We start from the raw sequence: 22,757 nt of genomic DNA, 5'->3' as shown, positions 1-22,757 counted from the left end.
TGCCTGCCGGCCACCTGGGTCGGGGTCCTGAGCTCGGACGGTGGAGTCGGGGCAACGTTGTGGTTGCCGGGTCTAAGGGGCCCTGCCAACTCAATGGTGGCTCCCAGTGGCTTCGAGCCAGCTGCTGTCGGGCAGGAGGGCCGGGCCGGTCTGCGTCCGGACTGCGCCTAGCGCAGCGCGGCCGGGCGGGCGGGATTCCCAAGGGACCGCGGGCCCCGGGCCCTGAAGCCTCCGGGGCCACGTCCCTGGGAGCGGCCTGTGGGATCTGGGGAGGGGCGCCAAGCACCGAAAAGTTTGCGGTGTCTCGCCCGCCCTGGGCTGGGTGGTCGCCAACTCCTCCGCCACCCCCCGGTACCTGAGACCCACGTTCCCATGCCTAGCCGGGCGGCGGGGCCCTGCCGGGGCGGGCGGGGCGCTCGTGTGGCTGTAAGGCCCAAGGGCCTGCTAAGCTGCGTCTCAAGAGGCAGCCCGCGAAGCCCCCAGTGTCTACGGCCAAACCACCCTAGACGGGCCCGATCTCGTCTCGATCTAGGAAGCTAAGCAGGGTCGGGCCTAGTTAGTACTTGGATGGGAGACCTCCTGGAGTGGAGAGCTCCTGGGAACACCGGGTGCTGTAGGCTTTTTGCCTCCCGCTCCGCCTTCTCCTTTTGTCGCCCGCGGCGGCGGCGGCGTCCGTCTCTGCCCCCGCCGGGTACCGCTGCAGGCCCCACCTCCGCAGGCCCTTCCGTCCACAGCAAGCGTCTGATGGGGCGCTCCCCGCCTGCCTGACCGGCCAGACGGCCAGACGGCGTCCCTGGAAGGCAGCGGCACACCAGACGCTCCGGGGGTCCCCTGACGCCAAACAGACATGGCGGCAGACCCGGGTGCCGTCCATGCGGCCCGCGAGCCCCTCGACCTGCACCTGGCGGCCCCCACTGGAGCCCAGCCCCGGCTCCGCCACCTGTCTGCCAGGGTGCCTCTCCACAGCTCCATCCGGAAAAAGCCCCCTGTCCACCGTTTCGCCGCGGCCGGAGAGGGATAGAGGGCCCAGGCCGCTTCCGCGGGCCTGCCGGCCACCTGTGGCGGGGTCCTGAGCTCGGACGGTGGTGTGGGAGCAAGGGTGGCGCTGCTGGGTCTGCGGGGCTTTGCCAACTCAATGGTGGCTCCCACTGGATTCGGGCCAGCTGCCGTCGGGCAGGAGGGCCGACCCGGTCTGCGGCGGGGCCGCGCCTAGCGCAGCGTGGGCGGGCAGGTGGGATGCCCAAGTGACCGCGGGCCCCGGGCCCTGAAGCTTCCGGGGCCACGTCCCTGTGAGCGACCTGTGGCATCTGGGGTGGGACGCCAAGCGCCGAAATGTTTGCTGGGTCCCGTCCGCCCTAGGCTGGGTGGTCGCCAACACCTCCTCCGCCACCTGCTACCCGAGACGTCCATTCCTCTGCCTAGGCGGTTGGCGGGGCCCAGCCGAGACGGGCGTGCCCCTGGCCTGGCGGTAAGTCCCATGGTCCTGCTAAGCGACGCCTCAAGAGGCAGCCCGCGACCCACGGACACCTACTGCCAAACCAGCCTAGACGGGTCCTATCTCGTCTGAGTCTACGAAGCTAAGCAGGCTCGGGCCCGGTTAGTACTTGGATGGGAGACCTCCGTGGATTGGGGAGCTCCTGGGAATACCGCGTGCTGTGGGCTTTTTGCCTCCCGCTACGCCTTCTCCTTTTGCCGCCCGTGGCGGTGGCGGCGGCCGTCTCCGCCCCCGACGGGTACCGCTGCAGGCCCCACGTCCTCAGGCCCCTCCCTCCACAGCAAGCGTCTTATGGGGCGCTCCCCTCCTGCCTGCCCGGCCAGGCAGCCAGAAGGCGTCCCTGGAAGGCAGCGGCACAACAGACGCTCCGGGGGCGGCCTGTCGCCATCCAGACATGGCCGCGGACCCGGGTGACGTCCGTGCGGCCCACGAGACCCACGACCTGCACCTGGCCACAGCCACTGTAGCCCAGCCCCGGCGCCGCCACCTGTCTGCCGCGGTGTCTCTCCACAGCTCCATCCGGAAAAAGACCCCCCCTCTGTGGTTTCGCCGCGGCCGGGGGCGGGAGTGGGATCGAGGGTTCAGGCCGCATCCCCGTGCCTGCCGGCCACCTGGGTCGGGGTCCTGAGCTCGGACGGTGGAGTCGGGGCAACGGTGTGGTTGCCGGGTCTAAGGGGCCCTGCCAACTCAATGGTGGCTCCCAGTGGCTTCGAGCCAGCTGCTGTCGGGCAGGAGGGCCGGGCCGGTCTGCGTCCGGACTGCGCCTAGCGCAGCGCTGGCGGGCGGGTGGGATTCCCAAGGGACCGCGGGCCCCGGGCCCTGAAGCCTCCGGGGCCACGTCCCTGGGAGCGGCCTGTGGGATCTGGGGAGGGGCGCCAAGCACCGAAAAGTTTGCGGTGTCTCGCCCGCCCTGGGCTGGTTGGTCGCCAACTCCTCCGCCACCCCCCGGTACCTGAGACCCACGTTCCCCTGCCTAGCCGGGCGGCGGGGCCCTGCCGGGGTGGGCGGGGCACTCGTGTGGCTGTAAGGCCCAAGGGCCTGCTAAGCTGCGTCTCAAGAGGCAGCCCGCGAAGCCCCCAGTGTCTACGGCCAAACCACCCTAGACGGGCCCGATCTCGTCTCGATCTCGGAAGCTAAGCAGGGTCGGGCCTGGTTAGTACTTGGATGGGAGACCTCCTGGAGTGGAGAGCTCCTGGGAACACCGGGTGCTGTAGGCTTTTTGCCTCCCGCTCCGCCTTCTCCTTTTGTCGCCCGCGGCGGCGGCGGCGTCCGTCTCTGCCCCCGCCGGGTACCGCTGCAGGCCCCACCTCCGCAGGCCCCTCCGTCCACAGCAAGCGTCTGATGGGGCGCTCCCCGCCTGCCTGAGCGGCCAGACGGCCAGACGGCGTCCCTGGAAGGCAGCGGCACACCAGACGCTCCGGGGGTCCCCTGACGCCAAACAGACATGGCGGCAGACCCGGGTGCCGTCCATGCGGCCCGCGAGCCCCTCGACCTGCACCTGGCGGCCCCCACTGGAGCCCAGCCCCGGCTCCGCCACCTGTCTGCCAGGGTGCCTCTCCACAGCTCCATCCGGAAAAAGCCCCCTGTCCACCGTTTCGCCGCGGCCGGAGAGGGATAGAGGGCCCAGGCCGCTTCCGCGGGCCTGCCGGCCACCTGTGGCGGGGTCCTGAGCTCGGACGGTGGTGTGGGAGCAAGGGTGGCGCTGCTGGGTCTGCGGGGCTTTGCCAACTCAATGGTGGCTCCCACTGGATTCGGGCCAGCTGCCGTCGGGCAGGAGGGCCGGCCCGGTCTGCGGCGGGGCCGCGCCTAGCGCAGCGTGGGCGGGCAGGTGGGATGCCCAAGTGACCGCGGGCCCCGGGCCCTGAAGCTTCCGGGGCTACGTCCCTGTGAGCGACCTGTGGCATCTGGGGTGGGACGCCAAGCGCCGAAATGTTTGCTGGGTCCCGCCCGCCCTAGGCTGGGTGGTCGCCAACACCTCCTCCGCCACCTGCTACCCGAGACGTCCATTCCTCTGCCTAGGCGGTTGGCGGGGCCCTGCCGAGACGGGCGTGCCCCTGGCCTGGCGGTAAGTCCCATGGTCCTGCTAAGCGACGCCTCAAGAGGCAGCCCGCGACCCACGGACACCTACTGCCAAACCAGCCTAGACGGGTCCTATCTCGTCTGAGTCTACGAAGCTAAGCAGGCTCGGGCCCGGTTAGTACTTGGATGGGAGACCTCCGTGGATTGGGGAGCTCCTGGGAATACCGCGTGCTGTGGGCTTTTTGCCTCCCGCTACGCCTTCTCCTTTTGCCGCCCGTGGCGGTGGCGGCGGCCGTCTCCGCCCCCGACGGGTACCGCTGCAGGCCCCACGTCCTCAGGCCCCTCCCTCCACAGCAAGCGTCTTATGGGGCGCTCCCCTCCTGCCTGCCCGGCCAGGCGGCCAGAAGGCGTCCCTGGAAGGCAGCGGCACAACAGACGCTCCGGGGGCGGCCTGTCGCCATCCAGACATGGCCGCGGACCCGGGTGACGTCCGTGCGGCCCACGAGACCCACGACCTGCACCTGGCCACAGCCACTGTAGCCCAGCCCCGGCGCCGCCACCTGTCTGCCGCGGTGTCTCTCCACAGCTCCATCCGGAAAAAGACCCCCCCTCTGTGGTTTCGCCGCGGCCGGGGGCGGGAGTGGGATCGAGGGTTCAGGCCGCATCCCCGTGCCTGCCGGCCACCTGGGTCGGGGTCCTGAGCTCGGACGGTGGAGTCGGGGCAACGGTGTGGTTGCCGGGTCTAAGGGGCCCTGCCAACTCAATGGTGGCTCCCAGTGGCTTCGAGCCAGCTGCTGTCGGGCAGGAGGGCCGGGCCGGTCTGCGTCCGGACTGCGCCTAGCGCAGCGTGGCCGGGCGGGCGGGATTCCCAAGGGACCGCGGGCCCCGGGCCCTGAAGCCTCCGGGGCCACGTCCCTGGGAGCGGCCTGTGGGATCTGGGGAGGGGCGCCAAGCACCGAAAAGTTTGCGGTGTCTCGCCCGCCCTGGGCTGGGTGGTCGCCAACTCCTCCGCCACCCCCCGGTACCTGAGACCCACGTTCCCATGCCTAGCCGGGCGGCGGGGCCCTGCCGGGGCGGGCGGGGCGCTCGTGTGGCTGTAAGGCCCAAGGGCCTGCTAAGCTGCGTCTCAAGAGGCAGCCCGCGAAGCCCCCAGTGTCTACGGCCAAACCACCCTAGACGGGCCCGATCTCGTCTCGATCTCGGAAGCTAAGCAGGGTCGGGCCTGGTTAGTACTTGGATGGGAGACCTCCTGGACTGGAGAGCTCCTGGGAACACCGGGTGCTGTAGGCTTTTTGCCTCCCGCTCCGCCTTCTCCTTTTGTCGCCCGCGGCGGCGGCGGCGTCCGTCTCTGCCCCCGCCGGGTACCGCTGCAGGCCCCACCTCCGCAGGCCCCTCCGTCCACAGCAAGCGTCTGATGGGGCGCTCCCCGCCTGCCTGACCGGCCAGACGGCCAGACGGCGTCCCTGGAAGGCAGCGGCACACCAGATGCTCCGGGGGTCCCCTGACGCCAAACAGACATGGCGGCAGACCCGGGTGCCGTCCATGCGGCCCGCGAGCCCCTCGACCTGCACCTGGCGGCCCCCACTGGAGCCCAGCCCCGGCTCCGCCACCTGTCTGCCAGGGTGCCTCTCCACAGCTCCATCCGGAAAAAGCCCCCTGTCCACCGTTTCGCCGCGGCCGGAGACGGATAGAGGGCCCAGGCCGCTTCCGCGGGCCTGCCGGCCACCTGTGGCGGGGTCCTGAGCTCGGACGGTGGTGTGGGAGCAAGGGTGGCGCTGCTGGGTCTGCGGGGCTTTGCCAACTCAATGGTGGCTCCCACTGGATTCGGGCCAGCTGCCGTCGGGCAGGAGGGCCGGCCCGGTCTGCGGCGGGGCCGCGCCTAGCGCAGCGTGGGCGGGCAGGTGGGATGCCCAAGTGACCGCGGGCCCCGGGCCCTGAAGCTTCCGGGGCTACGTCCCTGTGAGCGACCTGTGGCATCTGGGGTGGGACGCCAAGCGCCGAAATGTTTGCTGGGTCCCGCCCGCCCTAGGCTGGGTGGTCGCCAACACCTCCTCCGCCACCTGCTACCCGAGACGTCCATTCCTCTGCCTAGGCGGTTGGCGGGGCCCTGCCGAGACGGGCGTGCCCCTGGCCTGGCGGTAAGTCCCATGGTCCTGCTAAGCGACGCCTCAAGAGGCAGCCCGCGACCCACGGACACCTACTGCCAAACCAGCCTAGACGGGTCCTATCTCGTCTGAGTCTACGAAGCTAAGCAGGCTCGGGCCCGGTTAGTACTTGGATGGGAGACCTCCGTGGATTGGGGAGCTCCTGGGAATACCGCGTGCTGTGGGCTTTTTGCCTCCCGCTACGCCTTCTCCTTTTGCCGCCCGTGGCGGTGGCGGCGGCCGTCTCCGCCCCCGACGGGTACCGCTGCAGGCCCCACGTCCTCAGGCCCCTCCCTCCACAGCAAGCGTCTTATGGGGCGCTCCCCTCCTGCCTGCCCGTCCAGGCGGCCAGAAGGCGTCCCTGGAAGGCAGCGGCACAACAGACGCTCCGGGGGCGGCCTGTCGCCATCCAGACATGGCCGCGGACCCGGGTGACGTCCGTGCGGCCCACGAGCCCCACGACCTGCACCTGGCCACAGCCACTGTAGCCCAGCCCCGGCGCCGCCACCTGTCTGCCGCGGTGTCTCTCCACAGCTCCATCCGGAAAAAGACCCCCCCTCTGTGGTTTCGCCGCGGCCGGGGGCGGGAGTGGGATCGAGGGTTCAGGCCGCATCCCCGTGCCTGCCGGCCACCTGGGTCGGGGTCCTGAGCTCGGACGGTGGAGTCGGGGCAACGGTGTGGTTGCCGGGTCTAAGGGGCCCTGCCAACTCAATGGTGGCTCCCAGTGGCTTCGAGCCAGCTGCTGTCGGGCAGGAGGGCCGGGCCGGTCTGCGTCCGGACTGCGCCTAGCGCAGCGTGGCCGGGCGGGCGGGATTCCCAAGGGACCGCGGGCCCCGGGCCCTGAAGCCTCCGGGGCCACGTCCCTGGGAGCGGCCTGTGGGATCTGGGGAGGGGCGCCAAGCACCGAAAAGTTTGCGGTGTCTCGCCCGCCCTGGGCTGGGTGGTCGCCAACTCCTCCGCCACCCCCCGGTACCTGAGACCCACGTTCCCATGCCTAGCCGGGCGGCGGGGCCCTGCCGGGGCGGGCGGGGCGCTCGTGTGGCTGTAAGGCCCAAGGGCCTGCTAAGCTGCGTCTCAAGAGGCAGCCCGCGAAGCCCCCAGTGTCTACGGCCAAACCACCCTAGACGGGCCCGATCTCGTCTCGATCTCGGAAGCTAAGCAGGGTCGGGCCTGGTTAGTACTTGGATGGGAGACCTCCTGGACTGGAGAGCTCCTGGGAACACCGGGTGCTGTAGGCTTTTTGCCTCCCGCTCCGCCTTCTCCTTTTGTCGCCCGCGGCGGCGGCGGCGTCCGTCTCTGCCCCCGCCGGGTACCGCTGCAGGCCCCACCTCCGCAGGCCCCTCCGTCCACAGCAAGCGTCTGATGGGGCGCTCCCCGCCTGCCTGACCGGCCAGACGGCCAGACGGCGTCCCTGGAAGGCAGCGGCACACCAGACGCTCCGGGGGTCCCCTGACGCCAAACAGACATGGCGGCAGACCCGGGTGCCGTCCATGCGGCCCGCGAGCCCCTCGACCTGCACCTGGCGGCCCCCACTGGAGCCCAGCCCCGGCTCCGCCACCTGTCTGCCAGGGTGCCTCTCCACAGCTCCATCCGGAAAAAGCCCCCTGTCCACCGTTTCGCCGCGGCCGGAGAGGGATAGAGGGCCCAGGCCGCTTCCGCGGGCCTGCCGGCCACCTGTGGCGGGGTCCTGAGCTCGGACGGTGGTGTGGGAGCAAGGGTGGCGCTGCTGGGTCTGCGGGGCTTTGCCAACTCAATGGTGGCTCCCACTGGATTCGGGCCAGCTGCCGTCGGGCAGGAGGGCCGGCCCGGTCTGCGGCGGGGCCGCGCCTAGCGCAGCGTGGGCGGGCAGGTGGGATGCCCAAGTGACCGCGGGCCCCGGGCCCTGAAGCTTCCGGGGCCACGTCCCTGTGAGCGACCTGTGGCATCTGGGGTGGGACGCCAAGCGCCGAAATGTTTGCTGGGTCCCGTCCGCCCTAGGCTGGGTGGTCGCCAACACCTCCTCCGCCACCTGCTACCCGAGACGTCCATTCCTCTGCCTAGGCGGTTGGCGGGGCCCAGCCGAGACGGGCGTGCCCCTGGCCTGGCGGTAAGTCCCATGGTCCTGCTAAGCGACGCCTCAAGAGGCAGCCCGCGACCCACGGACACCTACTGCCAAACCAGCCTAGACGGGTCCTATCTCGTCTGAGTCTACGAAGCTAAGCAGGCTCGGGCCCGGTTAGTACTTGGATGGGAGACCTCCGTGGATTGGGGAGCTCCTGGGAATACCGCGTGCTGTGGGCTTTTTGCCTCCCGCTACGCCTTCTCCTTTTGCCGCCCGTGGCGGTGGCGGCGGCCGTCTCCGCCCCCGACGGGTACCGCTGCAGGCCCCACGTCCTCAGGCCCCTCCCTCCACAGCAAGCGTCTTATGGGGCGCTCCCCTCCTGCCTGCCCGGCCAGGCAGCCAGAAGGCGTCCCTGGAAGGCAGCGGCACAACAGACGCTCCGGGGGCGGCCTGTCGCCATCCAGACATGGCCGCGGACCCGGGTGACGTCCGTGCGGCCCACGAGACCCACGACCTGCACCTGGCCAGAGCCACTGTAGCCCAGCCCCGGCGCCGCCACCTGTCTGCCGCGGTGTCTCTCCACAGCTCCATCCGGAAAAAGACCCCCCCTCTGTGGTTTCGCCGCGGCCGGGGGCGGGAGTGGGATCGAGGGTTCAGGCCGCATCCCCGTGCCTGCCGGCCACCTGGGTCGGGGTCCTGAGCTCGGACGGTGGAGTCGGGGCAACGGTGTGGTTGCCGGGTCTAAGGGGCCCTGCCAACTCAATGGTGGCTCCCAGTGGCTTCGAGCCAGCTGCTGTCGGGCAGGAGGGCCGGGCCGGTCTGCGTCCGGACTGCGCCTAGCGCAGCGCTGGCGGGCGGGTGGGATTCCCAAGGGACCGCGGGCCCCGGGCCCTGAAGCCTCCGGGGCCACGTCCCTGGGAGCGGCCTGTGGGATCTGGGGAGGGGCGCCAAGCACCGAAAAGTTTGCGGTGTCTCGCCCGCCCTGGGCTGGGTGGTCGCCAACTCCTCCGCCACCCCCCGGTACCTGAGACCCACGTTCCCATGCCTAGCCGGGCGGCGGGGCCCTGCCGGGGCGGGCGGGGCGCTCGTGTGGCTGTAAGGCCCAAGGGCCTGCTAAGCTGCGTCTCAAGAGGCAGCCCGCGAAGCCCCCAGTGTCTACGGCCAAACCACCCTAGACGGGCCCGATCTCGTCTCGATCTCGGAAGCTAAGCAGGGTCGGGCCTGGTTAGTACTTGGATGGGAGACCTCCTGGACTGGAGAGCTCCTGGGAACACCGGGTGCTGTAGGCTTTTTGCCTCCCGCTCCGCCTTCTCCTTTTGTCGCCCGCGGCGGCAGCGGCGTCCGTCTCTGCCCCCGCCGGGTACCGCTGCAGGCCCCACCTCCGCAGGCCCCTCCGTCCACAGCAAGCGTCTGATGGGGCGCTCCCCGCCTGCCTGACCGGCCAGACGGCCAGACGGCGTCCCTGGAAGGCAGCGGCACACCAGACGCTCCGGGGGTCCCCTGACGCCAAACAGACATGGCGGCAGACCCGGGTGCCGTCCATGCGGCCCGCGAGCCCCTCGACCTGCACCTGGCGGCCCCCACTGGAGCCCAGCCCCGGCTCCGCCACCTGTCTGCCAGGGTGCCTCTCCACAGCTCCATCCGGAAAAAGCCCCCTGTCCACCGTTTCGCCGCGGCCGGAGAGGGATAGAGGGCCCAGGCCGCTTCCGCGGGCCTGCCGGCCACCTGTGGCGGGGTCCTGAGCTCGGACGGTGGTGTGGGAGCAAGGGTGGCGCTGCTGGGTCTGCGGGGCTTTGCCAACTCAATGGTGGCTCCCACTGGATTCGGGCCAGCTGCCGTCGGGCAGGAGGGCCGGCCCGGTCTGCGGCGGGGCCGCGCCTAGCGCAGCGTGGGCGGGCAGGTGGGATGCCCAAGTGACCGCGGGCCCCGGGCCCTGAAGCTTCCGGGGCTACGTCCCTGTGAGCGACCTGTGGCATCTGGGGTGGGACGCCAAGCGCCGAAATGTTTGCTGGGTCCCGCCCGCCCTAGGCTGGGTGGTCGCCAACACCTCCTCCGCCACCTGCTACCCGAGACGTCCATTCCTCTGCCTAGGCGGTTGGCGGGGCCCTGCCGAGACGGGCGTGCCCCTGGCCTGGCGGTAAGTCCCATGGTCCTGCTAAGCGACGCCTCAAGAGGCAGCCCGCGACCCACGGACACCTACTGCCAAACCAGCCTAGACGGGTCCTATCTCGTCTGAGTCTACGAAGCTAAGCAGGCTCGGGCCCGGTTAGTACTTGGATGGGAGACCTCCGTGGATTGGGGAGCTCCTGGGAATACCGCGTGCTGTGGGCTTTTTGCCTCCCGCTACGCCTTCTCCTTTTGCCGCCCGTGGCGGTGGCGGCGGCCGTCTCCGCCCCCGACGGGTACCGCTGCAGGCCCCACGTCCTCAGGCCCCTCCCTCCACAGCAAGCGTCTTATGGGGCGCTCCCCTCCTGCCTGCCCGGCCAGGCGGCCAGAAGGCGTCCCTGGAAGGCAGCGGCACAACAGACGCTCCGGGGGCGGCCTGTCGCCATCCAGACATGGCCGCGGACCCGGGTGACGTCCGTGCGGCCCACGAGACCCACGACCTGCACCTGGCCACAGCCACTGTAGCCCAGCCCCGGCGCCGCCACCTGTCTGCCGCGGTGTCTCTCCACAGCTCCATCCGGAAAAAGACCCCCCCTCTGTGGTTTCGCCGCGGCCGGGGGCGGGAGTGGGATCGAGGGTTCAGGCCGCATCCCCGTGCCTGCCGGCCACCTGGGTCGGGGTCCTGAGCTCGGACGGTGGAGTCGGGGCAACGGTGTGGTTGCCGGGTCTAAGGGGCCCTGCCAACTCAATGGTGGCTCCCAGTGGCTTCGAGCCAGCTGCTGTCGGGCAGGAGGGCCGGGCCGGTCTGCGTCCGGACAGCGCCTAGCGCAGCGTGGCCGGGCGGGCGGGATTCCCAAGGGACCGCGGGCCCCGGGCCCTGAAGCCTCCGGGGCCACGTCCCTGGGAGCGGCCTGTGGGATCTGGGGAGGGGCGCCAAGCACCGAAAAGTTTGCGGTGTCTCGCCCGCCCTGGGCTGGGTGGTCGCCAACTCCTCCGCCACCCCCCGGTACCTGAGACCCCCGTTCCCATGCCTAGCCGGGCGGCGGGGCCCTGCCGGGGCGGGCGGGGCGCTCGTGTGGCTGTAAGGCCCAAGGGCCTGCTAAGCTGCGTCTCAAGAGGCAGCCCGCGAAGCCCCCAGTGTCTACGGCCAAACCACCCTAGACGGGCCCGATCTCGTCTCGATCTCGGAAGCTAAGCAGGGTCGGGCCTGGTTAGTACTTGGATGGGAGACCTCCTGGAGTGGAGAGCTCCTGGGAACACCGGGTGCTGTAGGCTTTTTGCCTCCCGCTCCGCCTTCTCCTTTTGTCGCCCGCGGCGGCGGCGGCGTCCGTCTCTGCCCCCGCCGGGTACCGCTGCAGGCCCCACCTCCGCAGGCCCCTCCGTCCACAGCAAGCGTCTGATGGGGCGCTCCCCGCCTGCCTGACCGGCCAGACGGCCAGACGGCGTCCCTGGAAGGCAGCGGCACACCAGACGCTCCGGGGGTCCCCTGACGCCAAACAGACATGGCGGCAGACCCGGGTGCCGTCCATGCGGCCCGCGAGCCCCTCGACCTGCACCTGGCGGCCCCCACTGGAGCCCAGCCCCGGCTCCGCCACCTGTCTGCCAGGGTGCCTCTCCACAGCTCCATCCGGAAAAAGCCCCCTGTCCACCGTTTCGCCGCGGCCGGAGAGGGATAGAGGGCCCAGGCCGCATCCGCGGGCCTGCCGGCCACCTGTGGCGGGGTCCTGAGCTCGGACGGTGGTGTGGGAGCAAGGGTGGCGTTGCTGGGTCTGCGGGGCTTTGCCAACTCAATGGTGGCTCCCACTGGATTCGGGCCAGCTGCCGTCGGGCAGGAGGGCCGGCCCGGTCTGCGGCCGGGCCGCGCCTAGCGCAGCGTGGGCGGGCAGGTGGGATGCCCAAGTGACCGCGGGCCCCGGGCCCTGAAGCTTCCGGGCCCACGTCCCTGTGAGCGACCTGTGGCATCTGGGGTGGGACGCCAAGCGCCGAAATGTTTGCTGGGTCCCGCCCGCCCTAGGCTGGGTGGTCGCCAACACCTCCTCCGCCACCTGCTACCCGAGACGTCCATTCCTCTGCCTAGGCGGTTGGCGGGGCCCAGCCGAGACGGGCGTGCCCCTGGCCTGGCGGTAAGTCCCATGGTCCTGCTAAGCGACGCCTCAAGAGGCAGCCCGCGACCCACAGACACCTACTGCCAAACCAGCCTAGACGGGTCCTATCTCGTCTGAGTCTACGAAGCTAAGCAGGCTCGGGCCCGGTTAGTACTTGGATGGGAGACCTCCGTGGATTGGGGAGCTCCTGGGAATACCGCGTGCTGTGGGCTTTTTGCCTCCCGCTACGCCTTCTCCTTTTGCCGCCCGTGGCGGTGGCGGCGGCCGTCTCCGCCCCCGACGGGTACCGCTGCAGGCCCCACGTCCTCAGGCCCCTCCCTCCACAGCAAGCGTCTTATGGGGCGCTCCCCTCCTGCCTGCCCGGCCAGGCGGCCAGAAGGCGTCCCTGGAAGGCAGCGGCACAACAGACGCTCCGGGGGCGGCCTGTCGCCATCCAGACATGGCCGCGGACCCGGGTGACGTCCGTGCGGCCCACGAGCCCCACGACCTGCACCTGGCCACAGCCACTGTAGCCCAGCCCCGGCGCCGCCACCTGTCTGCCGCGGTGTCTCTCCACAGCTCCATCCGGAAAAAGACGCCCCCTCTGTGGTATCGCCGCGGCCGGGGGCGGGAGTGGGATCGAGGGTTCAGGCCGCATCCCCGTGCCTGCCGGCCACCTGGGTCGGGGTCCTGAGCTCGGACGGTGGAGTCGGGGCAACGGTGTGGTTGCCGGGTCTAAGGGGCCCTGCCAACTCAATGGTGGCTCCCAGTGGCTTCGAGCCAGCTGCTGTCGGGCAGGAGGGCCGGGCCGGTCTGCGTCCGGACTGCGCCTAGCGCAGCGTGGCCGGGCGGGCGGGATTCCCAAGGGACCGCGGGCCCCGGGCCCTGAAGCCTCCGGGGCCACGTCCCTGGGAGCGGCCTGTGGGATCTGGGGAGGGGCGCCAAGCACCGAAAAGTTTGCGGTGTCTCGCCCGCCCTGGGCTGGGTGGTCGCCAACTCCTCCGCCACCCCCCGGTACCTGAGACCCCCGTTCCCATGCCTAGCCGGGCGGCGGGGCCCTGCCGGGGCGGGCGGGGCGCTCGTGTGGCTGTAAGGCCCAAGGGCCTGCTAAGCTGCGTCTCAAGAGGCAGCCCGCGAAGCCCCCAGTGTCTACGGCCAAACCACCCTAGACGGGCCCGATCTCGTCTCGATCTCGGAAGCTAAGCAGGGTCGGGCCTGGTTAGTACTTGGATGGGAGACCTCCTGGAGTGGAGAGCTCCTGGGAACACCGGGTGCTGTAGGCTTTTTGCCTCCCGCTCCGCCTTCTCCTTTTGTCGCCCGCGGCGGCGGCGGCGTCCGTCTCTGCCCCCGCCGGGTACCGCTGCAGGCCCCACCTCCGCAGGCCCCTCCGTCCACAGCAAGCGTCTGATGGGGCGCTCCCCGCCTGCCTGACCGGCCAGACGGCCAGACGGCGTCCCTGGAAGGCAGCGGCACACCAGACGCTCCGGGGGTCCCCTGACGCCAAACAGACATGGCGGCAGACCCGGGTGCCGTCCATGCGGCCCGCGAGCCCCTCGACCTGCACCTGGCGGCCCCCACTGGAGCCCAGCCCCGGCTCCGCCACCTGTCTGCCAGGGTGCCTCTCCACAGCTCCATCCGGAAAAAGCCCCCTGTCCACCGTTTCGCCGCGGCCGGAGAGGGATAGAGGGCCCAGGCCGCATCCGCGGGCCTGCCGGCCACCTGTGGCGGGGTCCTGAGCTCGGACGGTGGTGTGGGAGCAAGGGTGGCGTTGCTGGGTCTGCGGGGCTTTGCCAACTCAATGGTGGCTCCCACTGGATTCGGGCCAGCTGCCGTCGGGCAGGAGGGCCGGCCCGGTCTGCGGCCGGGCCGCGCCTAGCGCAGCGTGGGCGGGCAGGTGGGATGCCCAAGTGACCGCGGGCCCCGGGCCCTGAAGCTTCCGGGCCCACGTCCCTGTGAGCGACCTGTGGCATCTGGGGTGGGACGCCAAGCGCCGAAATGTTTGCTGGGTCCCGCCCGCCCTAGGCTGGGTGGTCGCCAACACCTCCTCTGCCACCTGCTACCCGAGACGTCCATTCCTCTGCCTAGGTGGTTGGCGGGGCCCAGCCGAGACGGGCGTGCCCCTGGCCTGGCGGTAAGTCCCATGGTCCTGCTAAGCGACGCCTCAAGAGGCAGCCCGCGACCCACAGACACCTACTGCCAAACCAGCCTAGACGGGTCCTATCTCGTCTGAGTCTACGAAGCTAAGCAGGCTCGGGCCCGCTTAGTACTTGGATGGGAGACCTCCGTGGATTGGGGAGCTCCTGGGAATACCGCGTGCTGTGGGCTTTTTGCCTCCCGCTACGCCTTCTCATTTTGCCGCCCGTGGCGGTGGCGGCGGCCGTCTCCGCCCCCGACGGGTACCGCTGCAGGCCCCACGTCCTCAGGCCCCTCCCTCCACAGCAAGCGTCTTATGGGGCGCTCCCCTCCTGCCTGCCCGGCCAGGCGGCCAGAAGGCGTCCCTGGAAGGCAGCGGCACAACAGACGCTCCGGGGACGACCTGTCGCCATCCAGACATGGCCGCGGACCCGGGTGACGTCCGTGCGGCCCACGAGACCCACGACCTGCACCTGGCCACAGCCACTGTAGCCCAGCCCCGGCGCCGCCACCTGTCTGCCGCGGTGTCTCTCCACAGCTCCATCCGGAAAAAGACCCCCCCTCTGTGGTTTCGCCGCGGCCGGGGGCGGGAGTGGGATCGAGGGTTCAGGCCGCATCCCCATGCCTGCCGGCCACCTGGGTCGGGGTCCTGAGCTCGGACGGTGGAGTCGGGGCAACGGTGTGGTTGCCGGGTCTAAGGGGCCCTGCCAACTCAATGGTGGCTCCCAGTGGCTTCGAGCCAGCTGCTGTCGGGCAGGAGGGCCGGGCCGGTCTGCGTCCAGACTGCGCCTAGCGCAGCGCTGGCGGGCGGGTGGGATTCCCAAGGGACCGCGGGCCCCGGGCCCTGAAGCCTCTGGGGCCACGTCCCTGGGAGCGGCCTGTGGGATCTGGGGAGGGGCGCCAAGCACCGAAAAGTTTGCGGTGTCTCGCCCGCCCTGGGCTGGGTGGTCGCCAACTCCTCCGCCACCCCCCGGTACCTGAGACCCCCGTTCCCATGCCTAGCCGGGCGGCGGGGCCCTGCCGGGGCGGGCGGGGCGCTCGTGTGGCTGTAAGGCCCAAGGGCCTGCTAAGCTGCGTCTCAAGAGGCAGCCCGCGAAGCCCCCAGTGTCTACGGCCAAACCACCCTAGACGGGCCCGATCTCGTCTCGATCTAGGAAGCTAAGCAGGGTCGGGCCTGGTTAGTACTTGGATGGGAGACCTCCTGGAGTGGAGAGCTCCTGGGAACACCGGGTGCTGTAGGCTTTTTGCCTCCCGCTCCGCCTTCTCCTTTTGTCGCCCGCGGCGGCGGCGGCGTCCGTCTCTGCCCCCGCCGGGTACCGCTGCAGGCCCCACCTCCGCAGGCCCCTCCGTCCACAGCAAGCGTCTGATGGGGCGCTCCCCGCCTGCCTGACCGGCCAGACGGCCAGACGGCGTCCCTGGAAGGCAGCGGCACACCAGACGCTCCGGGGGTCCCCTGACGCCAAACAGACATGGCGGCAGACCCGGGTGCCGTCCATGCGGCCCGCGAGCCCCTCGACCTGCACCTGGCGGCCCCCACTGGAGCCCAGCCCCGGCTCCGCCACCTGTCTGCCAGGGTGCCTCTCCACAGCTCCATCCGGAAAAAGCCCCCTGTCCACCGTTTCGCCGCGGCCGGAGAGGGATAGAGGGCCCAGGCCGCTTCCGCGGGCCTGCCGGCCACCTGTGGCGGGGTCCTGAGCTCGGACGGTGGTGTGGGAGCAAGGGTGGCGCTGCTGGGTCTGCGGGGCTTTGCCAACTCAATGGTGGCTCCCACTGGATTCGGGCCAGCTGCCGTCGGGCAGGAGGGCCGGCCCGGTCTGCGGCGGGGCCGCGCCTAGCGCAGCGTGGGCGGGCAGGTGGGATGCCCAAGTGACCGCGGGCCCCGGGCCCTGAAGCTTCCGGGGCCACGTCCCTGTGAGCGACCTGTGGCATCTGGGGTGGGACGCCAAGCGCCGAAATGTTTGCTGGGTCCCGTCCGCCCTAGGCTGGGTGGTCGCCAACACCTCCTCCGCCACCTGCTACCCGAGACGTCCATTCCTCTGCCTAGGCGGTTGGCGGGGCCCAGCCGAGACGGGCGTGCCCCTGGCCTGGCGGTAAGTCCCATGGTCCTGCTAAGCGACGCCTCAAGAGGCAGCCCGCGACCCACGGACACCTACTGCCAAACCAGCCTAGACGGGTCCTATCTCGTCTGAGTCTACGAAGCTAAGCAGGCTCGGGCCCGGTTAGTACTTGGATGGGAGACCTCCGTGGATTGGGGAGCTCCTGGGAATACCGCGTGCTGTGGGCTTTTTGCCTCCCGCTACGCCTTCTCCTTTTGCCGCCCGTGGCGGTGGCGGCGGCCGTCTCCGCCCCCGACGGGTACCGCTGCAGGCCCCACGTCCTCAGGCCCCTCCCTCCACAGCAAGCGTCTTATGGGGCGCTCCCCTCCTGCCTGCCCGGCCAGGCGGCCAGAAGGCGTCCCTGGAAGGCAGCGGCACAACAGACGCTCCGGGGGCGGCCTGTCGCCATCCAGACATGGCCGCGGACCCGGGTGACGTCCGTGCGGCCCACGAGACCCACGACCTGCACCTGGCCACAGCCACTGTAGCCCAGCCCCGGCGCCGCCACCTGTCTGCCGCGGTGTCTCTCCACAGCTCCATCCGGAAAAAGACCCCCCCTCTGTGGTTTCGCCGCGGCCGGGGGCGGGAGTGGGATCGAGGGTTCAGGCCGCATCCCCGTGCCTGCCGGCCACCTGGGTCGGGGTCCTGAGCTCGGACGGTGGAGTCGGGGCAACGGTGTGGTTGCCGGGTCTAAGGGGCCCTGCCAACTCAATGGTGGCTCCCAGTGGCTTCGAGCCAGCTGCTGTCGGGCAGTAGGGCCGGGCCGGTCTGCGTCCGGACTGCGCCTAGCGCAGCGCGGCCGGGCGGGCGGGATTACCAAGGGACCGCGGGCCCCGGGCCCTGAAGCCTCCGGGGCCACGTCCCTGGGAGCGGCCTGTGGGATCTGGGGAGGGGCGCCAAGCACCGAAAAGTTTGCGGTGTCTCGCCCGCCCTGGGCTGGGTGGTCGCCAACTCCTCCGCCACCCCCCGGTACCTGAGACCCACGTTCCCATGCCTAGCCGGGCGGCGGGGCCCTGCCGGGGCGGGCGGGGCGCTCGTGTGGCTGTAAGGCCCAAGGGCCTGCTAAGCTGCGTCTCAAGAGGCAGCCCGCGAAGCCCCCAGTGTCTACGGCCAAACCACCCTAGACGGGCCCGATCTCGTCTCGATCTCGGAAGCTAAGCAGGGTCGGGCCTGGTTAGTACTTGGATGGGAGACCTCCTGGACTGGAGAGCTCCTGGGAACACCGGGTGCTGTAGGCTTTTTGCCTCCCGCTCCGCCTTCTCCTTTTGTCGCCCGCGGCGGCGGCGGCGTCCGTCTCTGCCCCCGCCGGGTACCGCTGCAGGCCCCACCTCCGCAGGCCCCTCCGTCCACAGCAAGCGTCTGATGGGGCGCTCCCCGCCTGCCTGACCGGCCAGACGGCCAGACGGCGTCCCTGGAAGGCAGCGGCACACCAGACGCTCCGGGGGTCCCCTGACGCCAAACAGACATGGCGGCAGACCCGGGTGCCGTCCATGCGGCCCGCGAGCCCCTCGACCTGCACCTGGCGGCCCCCACTGGAGCCCAGCCCCGGCTCCGCCACCTGTCTGCCAGGGTGCCTCTCCACAGCTCCATCCGGAAAAAGCCCCCTGTCCACCGTTTCGCCGCGGCCGGAGAGGGATAGAGGGCCCAGGCCGCTTCCGCGGGCCTGCCGGCCACCTGTGGCGGGGTCCTGAGCTCGGACGGTGGTGTGGGAGCAAGGGTGGCGCTGCTGGGTCTGCGGGGCTTTGCCAACTCAATGGTGGCTCCCACTGGATTCGGGCCAGCTGCCGTCGGGCAGGAGGGCCGGCCCGGTCTGCGGCGGGGCCGCGCCTAGCGCAGCGTGGGCGGGCAGGTGGGATGCCCAAGTGACCGCGGGCCCCGGGCCCTGAAGCTTCCGGGGCCACGTCCCTGTGAGCGACCTGTGGCATCTGGGGTGGGACGCCAAGCGCCGAAATGTTTGCTGGGTCCCGTCCGCCCTAGGCTGGGTGGTCGCCAACACCTCCTCCGCCACCTGCTACCCGAGACGTCCATTCCTCTGCCTAGGCGGTTGGCGGGGCCCAGCCGAGACGGGCGTGCCCCTGGCCTGGCGGTAAGTCCCATGGTCCTGCTAAGCGACGCCTCAAGAGGCAGCCCGCGACCCACGGACACCTACTGCCAAACCAGCCTAGACGGGTCCTATCTCGTCTGAGTCTACGAAGCTAAGCAGGCTCGGGCCCGGTTAGTACTTGGATGGGAGACCTCCGTGGATTGGGGAGCTCCTGGGAATACCGCGTGCTGTGGGCTTTTTGCCTCCCGCTACGCCTTCTCCTTTTGCCGCCCGTGGCGGTGGCGGCGGCCGTCTCCGCCCCCGACGGGTACCGCTGCAGGCCCCACGTCCTCAGGCCCCTCCCTCCACAGCAAGCGTCTTATGGGGCGCTCCCCTCCTGCCTGCCCGGCCAGGCGGCCAGAAGGCGTCCCTGGAAGGCAGCGGCACAACAGACGCTCCGGGGGCGGCCTGTCGCCATCCAGACATGGCCGCGGACCCGGGTGACGTCCGTGCGGTCCACGAGACCCACGACCTGCACCTGGCCACAGCCACTGTAGCCCAGCCCCGGCGCCGCCACCTGTCTGCCGCGGTGTCTCTCCACAGCTCCATCCGGAAAAAGACCCCCCATCTGTGGTTTCGCCGCGGCCGGGGGCGGGAGTGGGATCGAGGGTTCAGGCCGCATCCCCGTGCCTGCCGGCCACCTGGGTCGGGGTCCTGAGCTCGGACGGTGGAGTCGGGGCAACGGTGTGGTTGCCGGGTCTAAGGGGCCCTGCCAACTCAATGGTGGCTCCCAGTGGCTTCGAGCCAGCTGCTGTCGGGCAGGAGGGCCGGGCCGGTCTGCGTCCGGACTGCGCCTAGCGCAGCGCTGGCGGGCGGGTGGGATTCCCAAGGGACCGCGGGCCCCGGGCCCTGAAGCCTCCGGGGCCACGTCCCTGGGAGCGGCCTGTGGGATCTGGGGAGGGGCGCCAAGCACCGAAAAGTTTGCGGTGTCTCGCCCGCCCTGGGCTGGGTGGTCGCCAACTCCTCCGCCACCCCCCGGTACCTGAGACCCCCGTTCCCATGCCTAGCCGGGCGGCGGGGCCCTGCCGGGGCGGGCGGGGCGCTCGTGTGGATGTAAGGCCCAAGGGCCTGCTAAGCTGCGTCTCAAGAGGCAGCCCGCGAAGCCCCCAGTGTCTACGGCCAAACCACCCTAGACGGGCCCGATCTCGTCTCGATCTCGGAAGCTAAGCAGGGTCGGGCCTGGTTAGTACTTGGATGGGAGACCTCCTGGACTGGAGAGCTCCTGGGAACACCGGGTGCTGTAGGCTTTTTGCCTCCCGCTCCGCCTTCTCCTTTTGTCGCCCGCGGCGGCGGCGGCGTCCGTCTCTGCCCCCGCCGGGTACCGCTGCAGGCCCCACCTCCGCAGGCCCCTCCGTCCACAGCAAGCGTCTGATGGGGCGCTCCCCGCCTGCCTGACCGGCCAGACGGCCAGACGGCGTCCCTGGAAGGCAGCGGCACACCAGACGCTCCGGGGGTCCCCTGACGCCAAACAGACATGGCGGCAGACCCGGGTGCCGTCCATGCGGCCCGCGAGCCCCTCGACCTGCACCTGGCGGCCCCCACTGGAGCCCAGCCCCGGCTCCGCCACCTGTCTGCCAGGGTGCCTCTCCACAGCTCCATCCGGAAAAAGCCCCCTGTCCACCGTTTCGCCGCGGCCGGAGAGGGATAGAGGGCCCAGGCCGCTTCCGCGGGCCTGCCGGCCACCTGTGGCGGGGTCCTGAGCTCGGACGGTGGTGTGGGAGCAAGGGTGGCGCTGCTGGGTCTGCGGGGCTTTGCCAACTCAATGGTGGCTCCCACTGGATTCGGGCCAGCTGCCGTCGGGCAGGAGGGCCGGCCCGGTCTGCGGCGGGGCCGCGCCTAGCGCAGCGTGGGCGGGCAGGTGGGATGCCCAAGTGACCGCGGGCCCCGGGCCCTGAAGCTTCCGGGGCCACGTCCCTGTGAGCGACCTGTGGCATCTGGGGTGGGACGCCAAGCGCCGAAATGTTTGCTGGGTCCCGTCCGCCCTAGGCTGGGTGGTCGCCAACACCTCCTCCGCCACCTGCTACCCGAGACGTCCATTCCTCTGCCTAGGCGGTTGGCGGGGCCCAGCCGAGACGGGCGTGCCCCTGGCCTGGCGGTAAGTCCCATGGTCCTGCTAAGCGACGCCTCAAGAGGCAGCCCGCGACCCACGGACACCTACTGCCAAACCAGCCTAGACGGGTCCTATCTCGTCTGAGTCTACGAAGCTAAGCAGGCTCGGGCCCGGTTAGTACTTGGATGGGAGACCTCCGTGGATTGGGGAGCTCCTGGGAATACCGCGTGCTGTGGGCTTTTTGCCTCCCGCTACGCCTTCTCCTTTTGCCGCCCGTGGCGGTGGCGGCGGCCGTCTCCGCCCCCGACGGGTACCGCTGCAGGCCCCACGTCCTCAGGCCCCTCCCTCCACAGCAAGCGTCTTATGGGGCGCTCCCCTCCTGCCTGCCCGGCCAGGCGGCCAGAAGGCGTCCCTGGAAGGCAGCGGCACAACAGACGCTCCGGGGGCGGCCTGTCGCCATCCAGACATGGCCGCGGACCCGGGTGACGTCCGTGCGGTCCACGAGACCCACGACCTGCACCTGGCCACAGCCACTGTAGCCCAGCCCCGGCGCCGCCACCTGTCTGCCGCGGTGTCTCTCCACAGCTCCATCCGGAAAAAGACCCCCCATCTGTGGTTTCGCCGCGGCCGGGGGCGGGAGTGGGATCGAGGGTTCAGGCCGCATCCCCGTGCCTGCCGGCCACCTGGGTCGGGGTCCTGAGCTCGGACGGTGGAGTCGGGGCAACGGTGTGGTTGCCGGGTCTAAGGGGCCCTGCCAACTCAATGGTGGCTCCCAGTGGCTTCGAGCCAGCTGCTGTCGGGCAGGAGGGCCGGGCCGGTCTGCGTCCGGACTGCGCCTAGCGCAGCGCTGGCGGGCGGGTGGGATTCCCAAGGGACCGCGGGCCCCGGGCCCTGAAGCCTCCGGGGCCACGTCCCTGGGAGCGGCCTGTGGGATCTGGGGAGGGGCGCCAAGCACCGAAAAGTTTGCGGTGTCTCGCCCGCCCTGGGCTGGGTGGTCGCCAACTCCTCCGCCACCCCCCGGTACCTGAGACCCCCGTTCCCATGCCTAGCCGGGCGGCGGGGCCCTGCCGGGGCGGGCGGGGCGCTCGTGTGGATGTAAGGCCCAAGGGCCTGCTAAGCTGCGTCTCAAGAGGCAGCCCGCGAAGCCCCCAGTGTCTATGGCCAAACCACCCTAGACGGGCCCGATCTCGTCTCGATCTCGGAAGCTAAGCAGGGTCGGGCCTGGTTAGTACTTGGATGGGAGACCTCCTGGACTGGAGAGCTCCTGGGAACACCGGGTGCTGTAGGCTTTTTGCCTCCCGCTCCGCCTTCTCCTTTTGTCGCCCGCGGCGGCGGCGGCGTCCGTCTCTGCCCCCGCCGGGTACCGCTGCAGGCCCCACCTCCGCAGGCCCCTCCGTCCACAGCAAGCGTCTGATGGGGCGCTCCCCGCCTGCCTGACCGGCCAGACGGCCAGACGGCGTCCCTGGAAGGCAGCGGCACACCAGACGCTCCGGGGGTCCCCTGACGCCAAACAGACATGGCGGCAGACCCGGGTGCCGTCCATGCGGCCCGCGAGCCCCTCGACCTGCACCTGGCGGCCCCCACTGGAGCCCAGCCCCGGCTCCGCCACCTGTCTGCCAGGGTGCCTCTCCACAGCTCCATCCGGAAAAAGCCCCCTGTCCACCGTTTCGCCGCGGCCGGAGAGGGATAGAGGGCCCAGGCCGCTTCCGCGGGCCTGCCGGCCACCTGTGGCGGGGTCCTGAGCTCGGACGGTGGTGTGGGAGCAAGGGTGGCGCTGCTGGGTCTGCGGGGCTTTGCCAACTCAATGGTGGCTCCCACTGGATTCGGGCCAGCTGCCGTCGGGCAGGAGGGCCGGCCCGGTCTGCGGCGGGGCCGCGCCTAGCGCAGCGTGGGCGGGCAGGTGGGATGCCCAAGTGACCGCGGGCCCCGGGCCCTGAAGCTTCCGGGCCCACGTCCCTGTGAGCGACCTGTGGCATCTGGGGTGGGTCGCCAAGCGCCGAAATGTTTGCTGGGTCCCGTCCGCCCTAGGCTGGGTGGTCGCCAACACCTCCTCCGCCACCTGCTACCCGAGACGTCCATTCCTCTGCCTAGGCGGTTGGCGGGGCCCAGCCGAGACGGGCGTGCCCCTGCCCTGGCGGTAAGTCCCATGGTCCTGCTAAGCGACGCCTCAAGAGGCAGCCCGCGACCCACGGACACCTACTGCCAAACCAGCCTAGACGGGTCCTATCTCGTCTGAGTCTACGAAGCTAAGCAGGCTCGGGCCCGGTTAGTACTTGGATGGGAGACCTCCGTGGATTGGGGAGCTCCTGGGAATACCGCGTGCTGTGGGCTTTTTGCCTCCCGCTACGCCTTCTCCTTTTGCCGCCCGTGGCGGTGGCGGCGGCCGTCTCCGCCCCCGACGGGTACCGCTGCAGGCCCCACGTCCTCAGGCCCCTCCCTCCACAGCAAGCGTCTTATGGGGCGCTCCCCTCCTGCCTGCCCGGCCAGGCGGCCAGAAGGCGTCCCT

At 70.7% G+C, this 22,757-nt stretch overlaps 11 pseudogenes; all 11 read left to right on the top strand.

Moving 5' to 3' along the window:
* The first annotated feature begins 484 nt into the window (after positions 1-484).
* Positions 485-620, top strand: LOC149747105 (5S ribosomal RNA; annotated as a pseudogene).
* A 1,956-nt stretch (positions 621-2,576) lies between these two features.
* Positions 2,577-2,712, top strand: LOC149747104 (5S ribosomal RNA; annotated as a pseudogene).
* Positions 2,713-4,668: 1,956 nt separating this feature from the next.
* LOC149747103 (5S ribosomal RNA) lies at positions 4,669-4,804 on the top strand (annotated as a pseudogene).
* A 1,956-nt stretch (positions 4,805-6,760) lies between these two features.
* On the top strand, positions 6,761-6,896 carry LOC149747102 (5S ribosomal RNA; annotated as a pseudogene).
* A 1,956-nt stretch (positions 6,897-8,852) lies between these two features.
* LOC149747101 (5S ribosomal RNA) lies at positions 8,853-8,988 on the top strand (annotated as a pseudogene).
* A 1,956-nt stretch (positions 8,989-10,944) lies between these two features.
* Positions 10,945-11,080, top strand: LOC149747100 (5S ribosomal RNA; annotated as a pseudogene).
* A 1,956-nt stretch (positions 11,081-13,036) lies between these two features.
* Positions 13,037-13,172, top strand: LOC149747099 (5S ribosomal RNA; annotated as a pseudogene).
* A 1,956-nt stretch (positions 13,173-15,128) lies between these two features.
* LOC149747098 (5S ribosomal RNA) lies at positions 15,129-15,264 on the top strand (annotated as a pseudogene).
* A 1,956-nt stretch (positions 15,265-17,220) lies between these two features.
* LOC149747097 (5S ribosomal RNA) lies at positions 17,221-17,356 on the top strand (annotated as a pseudogene).
* Positions 17,357-19,312: 1,956 nt separating this feature from the next.
* LOC149747096 (5S ribosomal RNA) lies at positions 19,313-19,448 on the top strand (annotated as a pseudogene).
* A 1,956-nt stretch (positions 19,449-21,404) lies between these two features.
* Positions 21,405-21,540, top strand: LOC149747095 (5S ribosomal RNA; annotated as a pseudogene).
* Positions 21,541-22,757: the final 1,217 nt, after the last annotated feature.

The sequence above is a fragment of the Delphinapterus leucas genome, chromosome 16 (genome assembly GCF_059928025.1).
Source record: "Delphinapterus leucas isolate spDelLeu-1000000601 "Yukka" chromosome 16, BTC_Dleu_Yukka2, whole genome shotgun sequence".
Taxonomy (NCBI): Eukaryota; Metazoa; Chordata; class Mammalia; order Artiodactyla; family Monodontidae; genus Delphinapterus; species Delphinapterus leucas.
The sequence above is the reverse complement of the archived record's forward strand: the minus strand, read 5'-3'. Positions and strand labels throughout refer to the sequence as shown.